This window comes from Aquila chrysaetos, chromosome 12 (genome assembly GCF_900496995.4).
Source record: "Aquila chrysaetos chrysaetos chromosome 12, bAquChr1.4, whole genome shotgun sequence".
NCBI classification, from domain to species: Eukaryota; Metazoa; Chordata; class Aves; order Accipitriformes; family Accipitridae; genus Aquila; species Aquila chrysaetos.
In genome coordinates, this window is record NC_044015.1 from 12,467,791 (window position 1) to 12,484,148 (window position 16,358).

Sequence of the window (16,358 nt, forward strand, 5' to 3'; positions counted from 1 at the left end):
GTATAACACCAAACACGCTGGTTTGCTGTAGAAGCAGTGCAAAATACAGTCTCAATCTGTAGAAATTAGAAAGTATCCAATATCTCCTTTTGCTTTAAATTGAGCATTTTAATATAAGGGCTATCCACTTAGAATTGATAAACTATCAAATCACTAGTAAGTCTAGTTTTGTTTCAAAGCAATTTAAATGTCAGTATTTATTTGGCTTTTATAGGAGAGCATAATACTCATTAAAAAAAATTGCTTGCTTTCATATATACATCCATCATTGCAAGTCCAGCTGTTTTGCTGTACTGTATTGAACATACTAGCATATTTACTGCATTAAAGCAGTGCTCTGCAGAAAAAAAACCCCAAAACTTATTTTGACAATTTTTAGCAGAAACCTATATTCTCCTGGTTATCTATGCAGTTTAACTTTACTAGATTGGTTTTGACCGCAGTTGGTTACAATAATGTTTGTAAGTGAAATGCAACTATTGCTTTTCCTTCCTTTTCTATTTCATAATAAAGTTAGTATTTCCGTAGACACTGGAATCCTCATTTGCCTGACATAAGAGAAAATAACAACATTCTTCTGCTATCCCAACTTTGAAACATGATGATTAGAAGTATTATCCTAGATCACAGAAAAATCTAGGTTGGAAGTGACTTCTGGACACCATCTGGTCCAAACTTCTGCTGGAAGCAGGGCCATCGAGTTGGGTTCTCCAGGGCTCTGTCAAGCCAGGTCTTGAATACTTCCAGTGAGGAAAATTCTACCACTTCCCTGGCAACCTATTCCAATGTTTAACTGTTCTCGCAGTGAATTTTTTTCACTTGCATCCAGACAGAATTTCTCCTTGAAGCAACTTGTTTGTATTAGCCTTAATGTGTTTTCCGTTGATGTGTTCAGATACATAAATTAGTGCTTGCCTGTCTAAATAACCAACAGAAGAAAGAGCAGTGGCCTTGTTTTATTTCTGATGTCATGCTGGATATTTAGTAATTGAACTACCTGGCGGCTAGCTTTTGTCCAAGTCTTTCATTCCCCTTTGCACAGCCTGTGTAAGTACTGGACAGAATTGGGTGGTCTTTAAGTACTCTGTCAAGTACCAGAGAACCAAGTAACACAGAAGTGGGCAGGAGGTTGAAATCAAGGGCATTAATGTTCTACAACAGCCACCCACCCCATTTCAAAATTAAGTTTTTCAAGGACTTTGCCTATATAGTATAATTGAGCTGTAAATGTCCCGGCCACGGCCTGAAGGCCTGTATTCGACCCTCATTTTGTGCACGTACATCACCGCTGCAGACTGAAAGCAGTATGCAAAACTAACCTTGTAGTCCTGCCAACAATTACCTGTTACTTGGTGCACTGCCCAGAATAAAATCTTAGAAAATTTTAGACTCTAGTTTCCATTTCTCTGGTACATTTCTATAGCTATTTAAACAACTGCCAAAAAAAAAAAAAAAAAAAAAAAAAAAAAAAGACATGATAAAAATGTTTAGTTTATCAAATAAGCATGCATAATGGTTTGGCTACAGTTCCCTTCTCTTTCCCCAAATACTTGAAAGAATAACAAGAGGAAATACTAAAAAGAACCAGCAATCTAAACAAAGGTTGTGAGGTCAAACTCTCACTTGCTCCTCCTTCCTTCTCTTTATCGCTGCTAGCCACTTCGCTGCTGGCTCTCAGCTGAAGGGACTGGTTGCATTGTTAGTCCATGGACAAAAACAATAAATGACAAAAAAAGATTTTGTGGGTGCCCGGTGATATCTTGAGTCATTCCAGAGTTTTGCCTTGTGCAAAATGAAAATCCTCTGAAAACAAGGAAAAATAAACAGAAGTTCATGAAGTACATGAAATACCAGCCTTAACTGTGGTCACCATCCCTCGATGGTAGTTATCACTAGAATGAGTTGCACAAATGACAGCTATATCTGCTGTGTTTAGATGTATCTGCAAGGGATGGTGAGGGAAAGTGCTGCATTAGCTTGGCAGGACTGTAATTGCAGCTATTTGGGAGGCAGCGGTGGAGGAAAGACACAAAGATGAGTTATGAAGATTTTTTACTAGTGGGGCACAAAAGTCTTCCTGCCAATAGGTTGTCATAGCAGTGAAATAGGGAGAAGTTTGAATATGTGAATTTAAAGATAGCCCAGTGAAAGTTGTGCATCAAGTGGCAACCTACACAAATAGGCGAAGGACTGCAAAAGTCCACCAAGTGTGAAGATGTTTCTAAGAAGCACGCTATATTTGAGGATAGGACGGGTATAAGTAGCTGCCACTTAGTGCAGTTCACGTAAATGCTGGATTTGCCATTGCAAAAGGAGCCGGTAGACCCTGTCTGACAGTGCTCCAGTGTCCTGTTTCCTGAATGTTTCTGCTGTCTGCAAAGTGCAGGCACCTTATACTGCTACAGCCCTGAAAATAGACACCAAATTGCAACCTAGTTGCATGTTGCCTAATTCAATATTCTGGGAACACAGACAGCCAATTCTAACTGTATCAATTTAGAGTATTTGTAAGTGAATTTTCCAGTTTAACAAGGAACAGGTTCACTGCAGAGAGTGGTATCGCATGGCTGTAATTGAAGTACTAGCCTGACGCGACAAAAATAAAGGAAGCTATGCAGTTCCTACTGAGTTTGCTCTCACACATCTAATTATAGAGGAGTGATAAAGACTATACTTCTAACTCATCAAAGGCTGGAGTTGCTGACATGGATGACAGGAATCAGATTTTCGGTCGATATTCATATATCCTGACTGTTGCAATGAATGCTGAATGCACTAGCTACCAAAATCATGGATGCTCAGTTGTCCACTCTAACTCTGAGGTTATGCAAAATATAATCTCAACCAAAACTTTAAACTAGCAGTTCTCTTCCTATTCTATTGAGATGTTATCACACCCAAAGTTACTCCTTGCTATCTGGCGCCCTCTCCCGCACGTTTACTTGTGTAGGCTGTTCTGGTTAGAGAGAATCTCCTACAACATCCTCTTCCTCCAGTAAGGTCTTTCCGTACAAAAGTCCCTCCTGACCCCACAAACTTTACTTCCCTATTTTTCAGATACCTAGGTTGTGGCCACTCATTACACTCCAACAGGCTCCCAGGCAACTTTAGCTTTGTTAATGAAGAGTTGTCAGCAAAATTATTCCTAGCATCCTCAACTTACCACGGTCCAGCTAGTTGTCTCTGGTTTATTGACAACAATTACCCTTCCCACAAAATCCACTGAGCAGGTATTAGTGTCTTTACCTCCTCAAGGTAATCTCTCTACCTCTTCTACTTTTCCCTTCATAGAGTTCAGATGAAGTTGAAGCAAATTGATCTGAGACTCACTGCCTCCTCACCACCATCATACGACCTTCAGCCTTCTTGCTAGTCCATCTCTGTAGTAAGGTAGCAATAGCTATGTAGCAGTGATTGTCCCTGCACTCAGTAGAGGCAAGAAAAAGCAGACAGAATTTGTGTCTCTGTTCCAAATCGAAGAGTTTTGCACAGGAGGACCATTGTATCTGCAGCAGGGGAAGTTCAGAGACTTGACCTCTGCCTCTTGATGGCAGGTTCTCTGGTTATCCAGCTGAGATCTTAACAATCTGAAATAGCAGCTCTGAGACAGAAAATTTGCTCCACGTATGGGTCCTCTTCCCCTAGTGTAAGACAGAATGAATCCACTTCTTTATCTGGAGATGAAAATCAATGGTCCCAACTCCCACAAAAGGCAAGGAATGGGGCACAAACCCTGAGGAGTTTCAGAATTCACCTAAGAGGAAACAATATGGGGCTAGCTCTTAATCACCACATTGCTACATTCTCCTCTCATGGGCTGATTGCCAAACCACTTTCTCTTCTGTTTCCTTCCTCCTTACTGTCATTTTTACACTCTATCAAGTCATTCACACTGCTTCCTCATCCCTGCTCAGTGTTCCAAGACTTCTCTTCATCATATTTTTCTAGTTTATCATCAAAAAGCTGCAAGGATCTAAGAAGAAGAGAAATTATGTCTTACAGAACACAGAGAATGCTTTGAATTTTGGCTAATGCTCTGCTGCCGTGTTTACTGTATTTGATCTATTTTAGAAGGCTTTTTACCTATAGGTTGGGGATGAGAAGTAGATGCCTGTTTTCAGTAAAAATTCATAGATACCAGCCATTTCTGTAGGCGTCTGAAAAAATCTTTCTGCAGGGTGGCCTGTTTGATTATTCTCTGATCAATGGCTATACAATACTACTGTAAATTCTTTCACAAGAAAGTACATTAAAAACTTACTTTCAGCTGCTTTGTGGAAACAGGTATGTACTCTATAGTTTCATTGTCCAAGAACTCTGTATCACTGTCCTGGTTTCAGCTGCGATAGAGTTAATTTTCTTTCTAGTAGCTGGTTTAGTGTTATGTTTTGGATTCAGTATGAAAATGTATATTCCAACCCTCTTATTATTATTGTAATTTTATTATTGTTATTGTTATCATTATCAGTTTATTCCTTTCTGTTCTATTAAACTGTTCTTATCTCAACCCATGAGTTTTACCTTTTTCCTTCCAGTTCTCTCCCTCATCCCACTGGGTGGGGGGGAAGTGAGTGAGTGGCTGTGTGGTGCTTAGTTGCTGGCTGGGGTTAAACCATGACAATCACTGACTTCTTTAGACACAGATTTTTTTTCTATAGACTTCCTGGACCAGTGCTGAGTGACAGGATGAAGCCTCCTAAAAATGCACTAGTAATTTTTGTTTATCTGACTAACCTACAATGCGATATTATGTTATTTCTCCTAGGTGAATAATATAGTGTGGCTCCAACTGTTCCTGCTGGAGGTAAGTGTTTAGGACCAGGACGTGTGCTAAGCCTGGAACTTTGTGAAAGCCATTTCTATACTAGTGATGTGGATTTAGGTCGTCCCTCCCCTCAAAACCTCCTGATGCACACTAACCCACTAGACTTCTGCAAAATAAACCACTGAAAGTAGTGGGAAAAGGAACCCACAAAGTTTCATGAACTGAAACAGCCTCCTGTGTGATTTACTTCAGCATACCTGTTCCCGAAACACAGTAGGCAGTTCTGTAAAGAATACAAAAGAACATAACAAAGCTTCCAACAATGCCTACTCTTTTATGGTAGCAAATGTTTTGGTATCTATTGACAGTTTCCTCCCACTACCACTTAGCTTATTACTAGTGATGCCTGGAACTCCTTTCAAACAGTATTCTTTAAATTGTTTCCAGAGTTTGAAGTTGGCTTATTTTAACTTTTCTTAAGGAGATGTTCTCTATTGTTGCTAAATTATTACCAAAACCCCTGATTTTTGTGGCTCATGGGAAAAAAAAGACGTCAACTTTCTCCCACCTGCTTCCACTAACTTCAAGGTGTTTCAAAATCTTTAGCCTTGACCTTTGAGAAGACATAATTTTCAAAGCGACTCATGTTCTTTTTGAAAGTAGGTATGATTTATGCATCTAAGAGAATCACTACATTCTATTTTCTTTCTTCCTTCCTTCCCCCTCAATTTTTTTATTCCAAAGTTGTAATTGAAACAGTTTAAAAATAAAAAAATAACTACAAACCCCAAACTAATGAAGATCTGTTTTTAAGAACTTGCAATCAGGTTTTTGTCTTTCTGATTAAATCTGTCAAATCATACCTTCCACAATTTCTCTTCCTTAGCTTTCTAAGCTCAACATCAAATTGTATTGTAGCTTATTTTTACAAGTTTGGACCTGGGCAGAAAGCTAGAACTTCAGCTTTAGCTCACTTATACATCTAACTGGTATGATTCAGAGGACCAAAGCTATCTTGCTAGCTTAGTCAATTCAGAGGCATGTAAGCACAGAGAGGGCAATTCAGAATATCTAAAGTAGGTGCTTAGAGCACATTGTATGGAAAAAAATCCCAGCTTAATGTTATGACTACAAAAAAAAAGCTTCTTTGACCTATTAGTCATCCTTGAGCATTCTTCTGTTCTGCATTCACTGCAATGCTTCTCTTTTCCAGTCAGTCATACTGGCTGCATAATAGAAGAGTTCTTTAGTGCTTCTAATTTTTATTGTCATTGTGTTCCCACTATTATGTTAATTAGATTAAATCAGACTCCCGCTGAGACTGTAACAATGATAAACATTGTAGTAATCTATCAGCCCTCTCTGAAACCACTTTCGATGGCTTTGTAAATGTGCTGCCCCAACAGACCACACCGTTGTATAATGTAAATAATCTGTTTTGATCACACTTGCTCACATATGTTGCAATAATGAATATAGAAAAATAAACTCATAATGGCTGGGAACCTGAGGCTCATTATCAATCTTTCCAATGAACTAACCGTGAAGAGGGTAATGGAAACAGAATAATTTAAAACATGTACTAATACTGCCATTTTTTAACTATACAATGCAAATATTGGGGGGAATTATCTCCTGTCAGAAGTTTAAAATGACTGTATATTAATACTCATCATCTTCTTTGTCTGGAAAGATTGGCTTGTTCCATTTTTCTCTCTTTGCCTTAAATAGGTTGTAGCCTTTTCACTGCTTGTTCTGAAGATAATAATAAATTCTGACAAGTTTTAACATAGACCCTCAGTTCTATGGGATTTCACTTCCAGGCAGCTAACTTCTAAATCCATATTCTGACAGATTTCATCTGAGGAAAAAAGAACAAGGCAGGAGTAAGTGCTGAACTGCCTTTTGTGTCCTACTGTATGAAGATGTTCAGCAACGGGGCACTCCTCATTAGCAGACCATATTGAGAAGTAGGGTGAACTTCATAAATGCAGGTTCTTTACAAGTGATGTGCAAACCATTATAACAAATAGCGATGTACTTCTCACTAGCTTTTGCCTCATTTAACTGAATCCAAAAGGTTGTCTTCTGCATTCAGCGTGCCTGTGTGTGTCTGTGCATGTACAGACATATGTATCTGCTGTGTTCACAAACCTGTATTACACATCTCATTTCTCCTCTTACAGCAAATTTGAACCAAATGTGTGAGGCTGTAGAAAATAGGTGTAGGCTATTTTCCTCTAAACTGTGTTCTTGCTGGTCATTTGGAAGGCAAAAGTTTTCCCAATAGCAGAACCACAGACTTTAAAAACAAGTAATGCCAAGGTCTCACTTTTCCATCCCTTAGCCTGAAAACAATGAAAGAAGAGTGGAGGTGGAACCCAGAAAGGAAAATTATTTCTTCTTTAGACCTCTACCCTAACATAATGCCTGCCCCCAGCACCTATCAAAGTCCACTTTGATATCCCTAATTCATAAGGCTGTTTAGAAGATTATCTGACAATTGTTATCTTTGTCTTCAGGTGTGGGAGCTGATTCACAAACCTTAAGTGACTTGCTTAGGTTCACAAAGGCAGTCTGTAGTACAAGTGGAAATTGGGCTGCAAAATCCTACTTAATATGATGGACTGAAATGTGAGTGTGTGCAATATGCATTACCACCCCCAAATAATTTAGAGCTCAGATCTATGTGCCCCAAATTCAAGGGCTGTCCAGACTATAGCAGGAGGACTGTCTTTGAGTTAAACAACTCTTAACATTTATGAGAAAAGAGCTGTGTTACAAAGAAGTGGACAGAACTGCTTTGGTGAGTCACATGCTGCCTGGGAACAAGAACACAGCTGGCATACACCTATTTTTCACTATTTCTTGACGTCACTGCTTAAGTTCAAATAATGGAAAAAACAGATGAGTTAAAAGAAAACCTCTTTGAATTATATTTGAAACACATAGCTCAGGGATACTCTTGCAAAATTTAACGAGCCTCTGAAAAGTATGGCACAATCATCTGTTGAGCTTCTCCACTTAGAGAAATCAGCCCACACTTGATGATACAGTCATATGGGGATCACATACTTTGACAAGCTACAAAGTAAGGTAAGCCTGTGCTATGTGAAATCCTTTAAAATAAGGTATAAAAAGAGGAAAGGAGTAGTCAGTCTTTTGCTATAACTGATGCTTAAGCCAGGGATGACTAAAGCTGTATGCTAATTCTTTTTTCCCAGGATTTTTTCCCCCTCTCCCCTTCTTTGCCTGCTTCTGTCCTTATCCTTTACTGTCTATTTAAAAATATACTTTTGTTTATCACTTTCTAAATAACCTTGTAGAGATAAACACAACAGCCCAAGACATCCTCATACTTATTTACCTCTGGCATGCTTTTCAATGCCAGCATAAACCTTCAATAACTTCAGCAAAAGTGCTCTTGGTTGGGCCATTCACTGGCAGAAAAACCCTCTATATTTGCAGAATTAATAATTGCAGGAAAAAAATCTGTATCTGATTGCATCTGTTTCCATCTGTTTCATATAGCTACAATTACAAATGTGACTAAACTTATTTGTGCCCTCCTTTAGAGAGATCTTTGCGGATGCTATGAAGACAGAGTAAGGTATTTCATTCTACTACTGTCTGATGTAAAAAAGCTCCGCAAGAGGGCACCAGATTGTTATCTTAAATATCATCCAGGCAGCTATTAATAAAAAACTGTTACTTGCACCTCATTTGAGATCAATAGCTGTATTAACCAACTACAAGTTAGGCCTTCAATATAGAAACATTCAGTTGCAAGTTCAGTGTTTCCATCTAAACTCTCAGCTTGAAGTTTGTGACTTCTGTTTCGGATCCCAAGGACAGCTTGTATGCAGGTATTGCTTCTACCTACAAACATTGCCCCATTTCTCATCTTACTGCCATGATGTCTAGTGTCACATACCTAAAATATTGCACATACCTAACATATTGTCTAGAGCTCTAGGATGAGAACAGCAATTCTTAAATTTGTTTTCCAGGACACGGCGCAATTTTTTCACCACAAATGAAAAGTCAAGCAGTGCAAGAGACAGCTTTATTATGGGTTAGTCTCAGTCTGTAGAGCTATTCCGTCAAACGCTACCACCTTCCATGCTTCAGAGGCCTTTGACCTTGTCTTTGCAATGCATATATATAGTTATTTTAAAAAGAAAGCCTAGTTCAAAACATTGTGTACAGAATTTCCCCTATGGGAAACCACAGTCAATATGTGTTAATCACACTTGTTTCCTTACTGCAGAGGATAGGACATTGCAAAGATGTTTGCTGAATCACAAATTAAAAAGTTGTAAAAATTGTGTTATCATGTCCCTATTTCTGTTCAAATTACCTCTGCTACACACCAGAGCTGAAGCATTCTGCATTCTTCTTTGCCCTGAGACTACTTAGACCATTTTGAAAGTATGTGCAAAATCTCCTCAACTATTTTGAGGAAACAAGGTGATAAAAAACAAATTAAAAAATAAACTTTCCCCTCAATCCACTTCTTATAATGCAAAAGGTAAATAAAGTAGTAAAAAAGGAGTTACAGGAAAAACAGATGCAGCTTTACACCTAGTCTGGATTCTGTCTTATTTATCACCCCTTTGCAAAGAAAGGTGACCACAGGAATCACTTCTGTTTCACTAAAGCATTTCAAAAAGTCATCCTTTAGCAAATCTAACAGAGAAATGTTAAAAGTCTATAAAGCAGATTGACAACGATTCATATGTAATTATTTTGAAACAACTGCTTAATTGCAGAAGCCCCTGCATAGCACATGAAACTAGCCTTGGCCCCTAGCCGTGACACTAGTGGGAAGCGTGTTATGGGATGGCAGGACTTTGTCCCTCAAGAAGAGAAGAAAGGATTAAGAATCTTTATTGCACATGGCTACGAGAGAACAGAAGGTGGTCAGTGACAGTTTGCCAGTCACACACATACTCTAATGTCCTTCAAAAGGGAACAAAAATGCTCAGTGGAAAAGTGAAGAATATTCCCAGGCTAGGAGTATTAAGTCTTAGAGCAGTTACTACAGAAAATGGAGTTCCTTTTCTGTTTTTGTTTCTAGACATACTCTTAATTAGAAGACTCATTTGACCTAGCATTCAAGAAGAGCAAGATTTTATTGCTTTCCTAGTTGCTTATGAGTTACCACTCTTTTGTCTTTATCTCCAGGCCACAGATTTCTGGGAATGGAAGGGTATCCATTAGCTTATCTTTTGTAGCCTGATTGTAGCCTGAATTTTGAATATCCATTAACTACATGGAACAGGTCATAATGCACAACATCCCACAAGTAGAAGGAAACCACATGTGTTACTCTTATCCCTTGAAATAAGCTGGACAAGAATAACATTCTGTTATCAGAGATTAAATCATTAGTAAATTCAAGCCAAAAAAGTTCAGTGTACTCTGAAAGTACAGCTTAGAGGACAAGAAAGTAGGACCAGACAGCTGGCTTCACCTGCAAGAATCTACACTAGAATGTAAACTAGCAACAGTAGAGTCACACCTATGTTAGGGTACCTGAATGGCTGTAAACACTGTCAGAAAGTTGCTACTTTGGGCAGATAAACAGCTTCTATCTATTCAGTTCTGATTTTCTTTGGCAGCACATGCAAGAAGAAACAATTATTACCTTTGGTTTTGTTGTGGCTAAACAATATGTTTTAGATAAATGGAATTAATTCTCTTCTTTTACCATATTAAAGGGATAAAGGAAATGCCTAAAAAAAAGTTCCCACCAACTGAAAATATTTTTAATAAGCTGTCTAATTACCTGATTAAATAATTACATTTTGTCTCCCTGCATTTCTACATCTGTTAATATACTGTCTTAAATATCAAACTCAGGATTAATACCAGCCATTAAGTGCATGCTACCCCACTCCAGAAGTCCAAATTAAGCATGCCTTTACAAATGATACCTTGAATTATCCAGCTTTGTTATTTCAGTCAAGTGTCTTAATGTGCCATGAAGACATTTCACAAACTAAGGAGACATAAAATGTCCACTCAAAGTATGAATATTCTGAAAACATTGTGTATTTTTGAGCACAAGCCCTAAGGCTATAGATTTTGTAAATATGTTTTTTTCCAGACTGAGTGAGTTTGGGGTTTTGCCTTTTGAAATGTTTAAGAATCTGAATTTCATATACTAACATTTTCATTTGTATGGCCATTTCTGTAATTCGGGGGTGTGCTATTTTGAACTATCTTTCATTTTTTAAATTGGCAAAATCCTTTGATCACTGCCTGAAACTTCATTTTATGAAGTAGATAATATTATCTTGCAGCTATTTCTGAAGTTTTGACCTCTGTTTTTACTTTGCTGATATGATGACTTTCAGAACCATGCAGTTTAAAGGTGTTATGAAAAACTCTCTGGAAAATACTATTTCTGAATTACTACCACTGTACTACTGTTTTTCACCAGTTGTGGTTGTATGATTGTTTGGCTTGTATCTACACTGGAACGCTTCATGCCCATACAACTCCCAAAGCTATTAGACTATACTGCCAGTTAAAAGTTTAGATGATTTTTTCCCTACACTCACTCTCATCCTTGCCTTCTTATAAGCAATCTGCATTAGAGAACTTGGCCTGATACTGTTTCCAGCAAAGCTGGTGAAAGACTTTATGCCCCTGCTTGCTCAAAATCTGTTGCCATTCTGCACACTGCTTAAGAAGCGCATTGCAGTCATGAGTTTATTAAGGCTATATTAGGGTCAGATACATCAACATTTTTAGGATACATTGGAGGGGAAAACAAGTCTTTGACCCTTCCTAAACAAGATCCGCTATGTTACTATCTGCTCCCATCTCTGCTACTCCTAGCTCATTCAGGACTTATAAACTGCTATTTTTAGCAATATCTTTCCCTCTTGGGTCAGCATTGATTGTCCAAATGCTGGCTACATACTGGTTTTCAGTGACTTTTTTGAAAACAAGAACTTAATAATGGTGGGGCCTGAATACTGAAGATCCTGTAGTGTCTCATGCAAAACTTCTTTTCCAAAGGAATAAAGCTGATAGAATCCCTAATTTGTGCATTTTGATCCTTGAGTAACATGGACTCTGCCACAATTCCCATTTATTCATGTTACCTCTGTGAGTACTAAATATGCCATGGCTTTCTCCTTCCTGCTTATTTTTGTCTACGAGTCTCAGAATAAAGCCACAGTCTTTTCAAAGTTCTGCAAATATATTACCAGGGTATTATCTTACCTATCAGTCCAGGAAATTAACACAGATTGTAGCAGAGCTGACTGTTTCTGACACACATTGAATTATTTTCACCACATACACAAACAAGGATCCAGAATGCATGACCCACTACCAAAACAGATGATAAGCCTATGTCTCCAGATGTTTATTACTGCTGAGCATCACCTACTACACTGTTAGCAAGTATATCCAAAGTAATTCCTTTCTCTTATCTTCAAGATGACCATTTGAATGTTGCATAAAGTGACCTAACTTCTGCCTTGGCATGAAAGGTACCTTCCATCACTGATTACTTTGGGTCTAGTAAACCCAGCTACAGCCAGAGAACCCTACTTCAAACACAATGCCTTCAGGAAAGTGAACGATCGCTTGATGGAAGGGCTTAGTTCCTTAATACCTTTTTGCAGCTCTCTTGTGAACCAGAGAAAGGCTTTTCCTCTAGATTGCCACTGGGTATTTTCACCAGATTGTTACAGCTCTAGCAAGAGGAAGAGGTACATCGCAGTTACAGCCACACTGTAGCAATGTCACATCAGTCCACCTACCTGGGCCAACCGTGCCTGTGACCACTGTCAGGCAAATGTTTCTTGTTAAAGTATCTTAGTTTAGTTTTGAAGCTGGAGTAAACATGCAAGTATACAGAGGGTTTTCTTGTATTCTGAACTTCTAGAATGTGACCTGCCACAATACAATCTGTGCTGAGCAATCTTGTTTAATTTCCCATTTGTAATATTGAACATTTTTCATTAAAGATCACACAGCTTGCTTGCCTCTGCTTTATTTTTAAAGACTCAAATCTTAAATTGTAGAAAACCCACCAATTCTGAGCCAGTGTTGGTTCAAAAGAACAACCTCAGTGCTCTTTCTCCCTGCCTCGCTTGCATCTGATTTAATCCTAAGGAAGGCTGCTTTGTATAACTCTTTGTAACCTGCACAAAGGGTAAATGCCTCAGAAATCTCTCTTGCTCTATTTGATGGGGCAGCCAGCATGGGAAAACGGATTGAGTATTTTACTAATGCTAGGGCAGACAAGTCTCTTAGCCTACCTGGAATACCACCAATTAGCTTACCTTATCTTACCAATTTATTTTTCCCTTGCTATCATATATTTATACACTAATCTTCCTTTACTGTAATGTACCACAGCGGAGTAATGCACCAACACAGACATTTCCTCCTACCTTCTCCCACCTTTTGTGTATCATTTACAGTTCCCTGCCTCTAAACTTTTAAAATGGGAGTACTTTATTTTCCTTCTTCTTCTCTCTATATACTCGTTTCTAAAAGGCAGTGAATGGGTGACCTTCAATCACTTTAACAGGTAATAAATATTTTACCTGGAAGGAGGACATGGAAACAGCGTGACTCAGTTGACTGGAGTAATTTTCTTTACTATTATTTTGCTGCTGCAAGGAACAGAAGAAATGTTTCCATTACACCACAAACAGTGGAAACCACGAGCTGATGAAGCTTTTTCAGCTATCATGCTGCATGGTTTTTCTACCTGCTGCAGAGAAAGCTGTAAAGAACAAAAATGCTCCCAAATGCAAAGGTTTGAAATACAGCATTATCCATATCCCAGGCTTTCTTGTCTGCACTGTGAGTGCAGAATCACAGAATGATGGGATAACTTGGGCTGGAGGTGACTTCAGGAGGTGCCTGTTCAACCTCCTGCTCAAAGCAGGTCAGCTCTGGGGTCAGACCAGGTTGCTCAGGGCTTGAATGAGTTGAGTCTTGAAAACCTCCAAGAATGGACATGGCACAATCTCTCTGGGCAAACTGTGTTGCTGCTTGAGTGTCCTCACGGGGGATAGGTTTTCCCTGCATTCAGTCCAAACCTTTCATGTTTCAGTTTATTGTCACCTCTCACCTTGTTCCCTTGCAACACTGAGAAAACCCTGGCTCCATATTCTCAATAACCTCATACGAAGGGGTTGGATGGTCCCCCAGCATCCGCAGGCTGACCAAGCCCACTCCTGTGGCCTCTCCTCTCAGGTCAAGTGCTCCAGCCCCAACTGCCCTGGGGGCCTCCCTGACCTTGCTCCATTTTTGTCAATTCCTTTCTGAGGCATTTGACTATGACCCCCAAACTGGACATGGTATCTAGATGTGATCCAACAAGTGCTGAGCATAAGAGACTAATGTCCCCCTTGATCTCCAGGCCATGCCCCTGTTTGTGTCACCCAGGATGCTGGCCCCAGGGCCTTTACCGCAGAGGCAGTAGAGTCCTGGCTCCTGCACTGAGCAGGGTACCTGGTATGGAGCAGAACTGTGCATCTGCACCACATTTTTCCCCTGAACAGGAAACCTTCTTCATGTTGATGTCTCAGCAGACTGACAGCCAGCCTGCATTTGGAAAGTATATGGTGGCCTTTTTTTACATCCTTAAAAGTAGCAAGAACACTACATTGCAGAGAAGATCCATGGTGCTACTATTAAATGGTAAATTCTTATAAATATAAAACAAAGTCAAATAAATATTCTCATAAATATGGCAAGTTGGACACCACTAGCACAACTTAACTGTGTTGGTTTTCTTTTTGTCTCCCTTTCAGCAAAATGTTCTTAAAAATGTTTATAGTTTGTTAATTTACATGCCACTGTATAGTTTTGCATTTTACCAGATGCTTCCAACCCACCTTGCACTCCATCTGCCTTTGGAGATCTGCTTTCCTTACAACTGCATGCTTTCATTTTGCAGATCTTATTTTTGCAGCATTCAATGACCTAATATTCATTTAGGTTTTTTCATCTCAAAAAAATTTTACTAACAGTGGTATGTTAACATAGGAACTCTTCACTCACTGCAGTACTGTGGACAGTTAACAAGTGAAGCAATTTTCACCAAAGAACACTTTCTGGTACAGCAATAGCTTGACAGACGACATCTTCCTTTCCTCGGCACTGATGAACAGCTGCAACATCAGGAAAATTTCAGTCATTAATTCTGACTAGTTTCATTCTAAAGAGAGAAACTTATCAGAATCTCTTTTTCTGTTCTGTACCAGCTTTGAACTTTAACACTTAAAGAGCTCAACACAACCCACTTAAAAAAAAATATTCTTTAAAAAAACCTAATCAAGAACAAAAAAGGACTGTTAAATCCTGTCTCCAGTTGACTCCCTCTGAGATTTAGCTGAGACATTTGATCACACTTAAAAAACAGAGATATTATTGCTGACTACCTTATCAAGCTCTTGTGGGGATTTAATTATATAGGCTGAGGTGTAGGTCACAAGGAATGTGGGGGAGTGAAGGCTACTACATAAAAATAGTTACTTAGAATGACCAGGAAAAACTGACATAAGCTAGAATTTCTTAAAAATATGTGAAGTTTTGGAAAAAGGGAAAAAGTTCAAACCAGGACTTTGTTAATATTCCAATTATGAGAATACTAACTGCAAAACTCTAGGAAAACTTAAAATACTCCATATTGAATTGCTTTAAATACTCCATATTGAATAATCTTAAATGATGTTGCTGCATCATTAAAGACTGAAGTATTAATTCAAATTTACGTCTCACAAGAATCATCTTTTCACTTTTTACTCATGCCAGATTTAATTACACTAAGCGGACTGCTTTGCTTTTGCTATAAAACAGTTAATGACAAGACCAATAAAGGCACCACTGAAGACCCAAAGCTCATAAAAACTATCTTAATTTAACAAACATTAAAACGAAGACACCGGAAGACAAATGCTTATTTCACTTTTACAACTGCAGAGTGGACTCGAGACGCTTGAAAACATCTAATGTGCACTTTTGCATCTGAAATACAAGCACAACCGAGTCTTGCCTCAGTTTCTGACCCTTATTTGAGGAGGGTGATGATGGCAGCATGCCTTTACGTTGGGCTCGGTGCCATGCTGCCCCAGCCTCATGGTTCAGTCCTGCCCGGGGTTCCAGCTTCGTCTCACAGCCTACAAACGGCAGGCACGTTCCTCTCTTCGGAAAGGCAGCCGAGAGCAAGACCGGTCAAGAGCCGTGTAGTTTAGAGGGCACGTCCAGCGAGAAAAGCCCAGCAAAGGCCAGCAGGAGGCCATGTGCTTGGCCCACTGGGTCCTGAGGCTCGCAGACCCGCTCTTGCCCAAAGACAATTTAATAACCTCACTCCATCGCTTCACTTGGCGATGAGATGCAAGCGGCTGTTCAGGGTCAGTCCACACTTCAGCCAGGACACCGCCGCCATCCCGCCCGCCTCGCTTGTCACGGCGGTACCCGCACCGTCCGACACCGACCCGCCAGCCCCCGGGCAGGCACCGGGGCTGCGGAAGGCTCAGCCCCGCGGACCCCGTCCCCTCCTCGGCGCCGCTGAGTGGAAAATACGACACCGCTCCGACCGCCCACCGTG